The following is a 6000-nucleotide window of genomic DNA, read 5'->3' on the forward strand; positions in this document are numbered from 1 at the left end:
ATGCTTGGTGTCACCTGCCGAGCAAGGGCTTGAGGCAATCTGCAGCTGCCCTTCCTCAGCCAGCTCTGTGGCTGTGTGTGCTCCAAGCCATGGCAAAGTGAAAGCACTGATGGAAGTCATCTGAAATCTAACAAAAGTTTGAAAAAAAGATCCTTTCATTCCTTCAACAGGGGAAAAAAATTTAAACCTTATAAATTCTTAAGTAAAGTTTGTAAAATACTTTTGTAAGACAGATCTAAGACAACTACAGCAATTTATCGCTGTTAAATGGAACATATTCTTGGATTCCCGCATTACAAATAGGTAAGGTCAAGATCCCCAAATGTACAATTTGTCATCAAATTTAGCGAATCTAACAATGACTTATTTCATTCTGGTTTACCGCTTCAGATCATTAGGGTAACATTCAACAGTCATTTCAACTTTTCATACACAAATTGAGCCCAGTAGAAAAAGTTACAATCCAGTGGTCCAGAACATTTTAAGAGGTACTGTAGATGAACTTGCGTTTGGAAACTGCTCTTAATCTTAAAGACATTTAAAGTGTAGTCTCTCTGAAAAGATCTGCAGATTTGAGGAATGTGGAAACAAACCTTTTAATTGACTCCACCCTCAAAGCTGTAAGTGCTGGTGGGCATGACAGAGTGACATAGAAAGCATTTCTAAAAATCTTGGTAAAAGAAGGACTTATTTGAGGCATTGGGCCTAGTTCTGTCCAGGAGTTTTCCATGGCAGTGTAACTAAGACCGCGTAGCTTTCCATGTTTCTTTCAATTAAGGTTTAACAGATAAAATAAATACGCTGGGAATGGTTTAGATGCTATTAATCCTGCTCTGGAGCAGAGGATGGCCTGGATGATTCCTGTTGACTCCAGTCTGTTTCCTGTCGTACTACAGTACCCGTATTTCACACGCACACACAGCCTATGATATGTTTTTTTTAACCTCGGGAGCTCTGTAGAAGCTGGAAGTGTACAGAACGGACTGGAGGCTAGTTCCTCAGACTTCCTGAATAAAATCCTGAAATACGTACTGAAGTGTCTGTGCAGTAGATGGGAGGAGTTACTGCTTCTGAGATTCATCATAGCTTCCCGCTGTGAAAGGACACATGTAAAACAGCAATCGAAATGTTGAAGAAGGATGCAGCTCTCTATTTCTGACTATTTCTAGGGTGCAGGCGCATAACTGCTTCCATGAGAAACTGCCTGAAACACCTCCTAAAATTAGTCAACTCATTCATTTCTGTATAAATTGCATGCAGGGATGAGTCATTCCCTTAAAGCACTGCAGGAAATATTAATGGTATTGGCCTGGCTTTCTTAACTGTACGAAAAGTATAGAGCACTCATTAAGGATGTAAGAAACTCAGATGCACCTTCTTGTACCTCTGATGGTTCTAGTCACCTTGCCTTACTTGCAGGGACATGGATTCATCACAACTTGAATCAGTATCAGGACTCGATTTAAAAATATTGTACCTTCCCATATTTTTTATCTATTTTATCCAATGTAAATTTAATGTAAGATATTGCAGAATGGGATACATGAAACAGAGTGACCCACTCGCAGTCATGCTGAAGTTTTCTCTTCCTTTCTGTGATGCTTTCGGAGTGTCAAATTCCTGAACACAGAGAGGGTATGAGGGAGGGTCCAAATGGGATATACACCCTGCAGCTGTGTTCATCTGGATGGCTGCAGATGCATGTTGCACCAGATTGTGCTAATAGAATTGGGAGGGGGAGGCTGTAGTATCTATTACCTCCCACACAGTAAATAAGCAGAGTGTGTGATATAATCCCTGGATACATAAAAATGTGTAGATATAATTGCTCATAAAGAAGATTGTTCCTGTTGGTTTATTAGAGTTCCTGTTGAAGTTTGTTGCTGGGATATGGGCTGCCTCTGCCCTTATGTCAGAAGGGTAGTCACCATCATCTACCTCTTCATGAGCTTAGAATAGCTGATGTGGAATGAATGACTTAGTGATACCTGTGTTCAGAATGGCTTGATTTCATCCATGTGTGGAGGACTTGTACTCTCTACAATCTCTACTCAGGTTTTACATGAGCCAACAATGTGCCCTTGCTGCAAAGAAGGTGAATGGTATCCTGCTCTGCATTAGGCAAAGCGTCGCCAGCAAGTTGAGTGATGTGATCCTTCCTCTCTGCGCAGCACTGGTGAGGCCACACTTGGAGTGTTGGGTCCAGTGGGCTCCCCAGTACAAAAGAGACATGAACATACTGCAGAGTGTCCAACGAAGATGATGAAGGGGCTAGAACATCTCTCCTGTGAGGAAAAGCTGAGAAAGCTGGGACTGTTCAGCCTGGAGAAGAGAAGGCTCCGGGGATCTTTTAATGTCTATAAATACCTGAATGGAAGGTATAAAGAGGACAGAGACAGGCTCTTTTCAGTGATGCCCAGTGACAGGACCAGAGGCAATAGGCACAACCTGAAACACAGGAGGTTCCCTCTGAACATCAGGAAACACTTTTTCACTATGAGGGTGACCGAGCACTGGCACGGATTGCCCAGGGAGGTTCTGGAGTCTCCAGCCCTGAAGATATTCAAAAGCTGCCTGAACATGGTCCTGGGCAACCAGCTCTAGGTGGCCCTGTTTGAGCAGGGGGGTTGGACAAGGTGACCTCCAGAGGTCCCTTCCAACCTCAATCATTCTGTGGTTCTGTGATTTGAGGCCTGATTTACTGTAGTACTGAGATAAAAGTGGTCATATCTCAAACGAGTTATTCCAGGCCCCCTTTTAGTCAGTGGAGGAAAAAAAAAAGGAGAAAAGTAATTGTCCTTTTAGGGCGTGATTCATTGCACATTGAAGTAGTCATCCAAAAATAGGTCAGATGGACTGTGCCATAAAAGTGCCAATATGACTGTAAAGGAAACCTGAGGTGACCAGCTTAATTGGAGACAGCTACCCTGCAGCTGTCTAGTGTTAGGTAAGATGAATCCCAGCCAAAGATTTAATGGACAAGGTGTACTATACTCTGTACGCCTGCCCAGCACGCTGCTGACAATTGATCGTGCAGGTGCAATGGATGACATCCTGCCCAGCTGGGGAGGATGGACAGGATGAGGATCTGAATCAGTGGGTGAGATACTCCATCGCTGTTCAAAATGTTTTTCTTCAACAGTAAATGGGCAGTGAGGTCTCAGAAAGACTTAGCTCTGAGGCAGCTGCTGAAATTGTTTCTTGGTGTATAGTGAGACATGCAGCCAGTTCTAAAAGGCTGTTTTTAGATCATGGACATATCTGCCAGCACAGATAAGGAGCTGCCTGGCAATTCCAAACATACACACACGATATTTACTCAATCACACACAAACATAAACAAGCAAATAAACAACCTTCCCCTCCCATAAACTAATCAAGCTTTTTCTCCTTCAGATGGAAAAGGAAGAAAGAAACAGCCTGCTATTGTTTTGGTTTGTTTTTTTCTTCTTTTCTATTTTTAAATACAAGGAGGGGCTCAGATACTATGTTGAAGCTGGAGCTATTTAGATACATAAATAAAATATGCAGATTTAGGAGTCAGTTTAGCCCTATCTGTCTGGAAAATAAACGGAAATAAAATCATAAAACTTTTGCCAGCTTTGTTAAATGAGATTGGAATCCATCCATTATGTGGGGGCCTTCAATCTTTACACTATGAATCAACAAAATCAATGAATGTTGGGCTTAATTGGCCAAACTGATTGTATATTAAAACTGATTTAATTACTTCATTGTCACTATAGTAGGGATAAATTTGGCTAAGTCACTTTGGTTTTAAAATGCCAGTCTTTCTGTAGAAATTTAGGAGTTTTGGAAGCAGTTGGGGAATGACTTTAAGATTCAGAATAATGATTGTTTTGGCTTGATAAGTCTGGCCCTGTTTTCCCTGCCTTGAAACTTTCTCTCTTCTATTGAGGAACCTTCAGAATTTAATTTAATTGAAGAAAAAGTGCCCTGAGACTTTCTGTGAGTATTCAAGTAGTGGATAACATGAATTTTTAAACTGACATAACAAGTCTTAACATGGCTTCTGATTCATTCCTGACATAGCCGGGCATAATACTGGAGATGTTAGAGTATTTGGAAGATAGGACTGCCAGAGAATGTGCCATAAATATAAAAGAGAATAATTAAATTAGATCCTCTCGGGATGAACATGCTGAACTGAGACCAGAATGCATGTACAGTATGTTAAAAAGAAATACTTGTACTGCACAGGCAGTGATTCAGCTGTCATTTGAATTCAGTGAAACTTTTCATGCAAACTAATTTCAGTGAAGCTACTCATGAGAGGAAGTTACTCTCATGCAGAAATGGGTTTGCGGAGTCACTGACTGACTTCTGACCTGAAACCAGGTAGGTACAATAAGACTGAAACCAGCCGTTTTATTTCTTTTATTATTTGTGGTTCACTGGCTGAGTCAGGTGGCTGGAGTTCTCTTTTTACTTCTGGTGTAACATTGAAAAGTGTTTTTATTATTTTCACTGTCAGAATTCACCAAACTCAGGCTTGTCCTCTTTTGAAGTGCTCATACAAAGCACTGTCCAACTGGTATTTTGGAGGTTATAAACACCTATCCTATAATGCTGAAAAATAACATTATTTAAGATGAGCTAAATGGCGTTATGTTAAACAGCACATCAGAAGTAATTAAATTTTATCTGTTTTTTTTTAATGGCTATCATGAAGAACTTTGTATCATTGATTTTGTTTATGTTGTGACTATCTGCATCTCTGGATTTCAGTGAGTAAAATTTCTTGAGCTTTGGACCAATGTTTTGTAAGGCCACCCATACAACAGCAAAATGGTTGGCAACACCAGTCCACTGAGTGGAATTCAGTTCCAGATTAAAACCTTTGCATTCAGACATCTCCGTGTGAAATAGGGATCTGTGCTGCGGTTGGAGTCGATGGAGGTCTGGTTAAAGCAGTCAGTAGTGCCTCCAGAATGACCTGACCAGCTAACGGAGACTGGTTTCAGCTATCTAAACAGAGGTATCTAGCATCACTTTTATGTGGTGTGAACGTGGCCTGTAGTTGTCATTCAAGAAAGGTGTGGGCCTCCTTTAAGTCCCTTGTTATGCCTGCCTGCCAAATGTAGATGTCTTGGACATCCTGGAGCATCCAATGGTGAGAGATGAGAGTATGGCAACCGTATCCCTCTGTTCAGGCTCGATTCAGTCACCATCACGTAGGGTCCTAGTGCCATTTGAGGTGGTAGAGGGTACCCTACCCGACCTCTGTGTGGGGCCAGCAGATATGGTTAAAACTGAGAGAGCAATATGCCCTTCTGGAGTGGCAATTAAAGGCCAGCAGGATACCCTGGGAACTAGTTGGAGTGAGGTGTCTGCCTGAGTGATTGAGCTGAGCTCTCTGAGTCTCATCTAGGTCATGCTGAACCGCTCTCCAGGCTCCACTGACTGTATTGACTATTGATTATAATGGAAAAACATCTAGCTCATGTGAAATTGTCTAAATTTGGGCATGTTAGTCCTGAACTGAATCCTACCTTTTTTTTTTTTTTCCCCTTTTCTATTTTGGACACATTAGACTAGACTAGACTAGAACATGTCAGTTGATAGGGACCTACAACAATCACCTAATCCAATTCTAGGCTGACCAAAAGTTAAAGCATTATTCTAACCTGCAAGTAATCCTTTTCTAAAATATACTTTATTTTTTTAATAGCACATTCTGTGTGTTCTACTTTTTCCTGAAGATTTTTTTGTTCTTTAATAAAGTATGTAAGACATCACTTTCCAAAGTGATGTTTCCAAACATCACTTTCTGCTATAGCAAAGTGAACTGCATCGTGGCTGTCAGGGAAAGCAAATATGGCAAAAAAGAGTCTGTTTGACTGAAAATTCATTGACTGTTCTGCATACACTGAAACTGTGCAGTGCAAAAAGGCCATAAAATATCAGATGTGCTTGTGTTTGAAGTTAGTATAAGGTTTGAATAAAATATGACTTGTAACAAATGCGAATATGGCGTTG

Source organism: Calonectris borealis, chromosome 1, assembly GCF_964195595.1.
Source record: "Calonectris borealis chromosome 1, bCalBor7.hap1.2, whole genome shotgun sequence".
Taxonomy (NCBI): domain Eukaryota; kingdom Metazoa; phylum Chordata; class Aves; order Procellariiformes; family Procellariidae; genus Calonectris; species Calonectris borealis.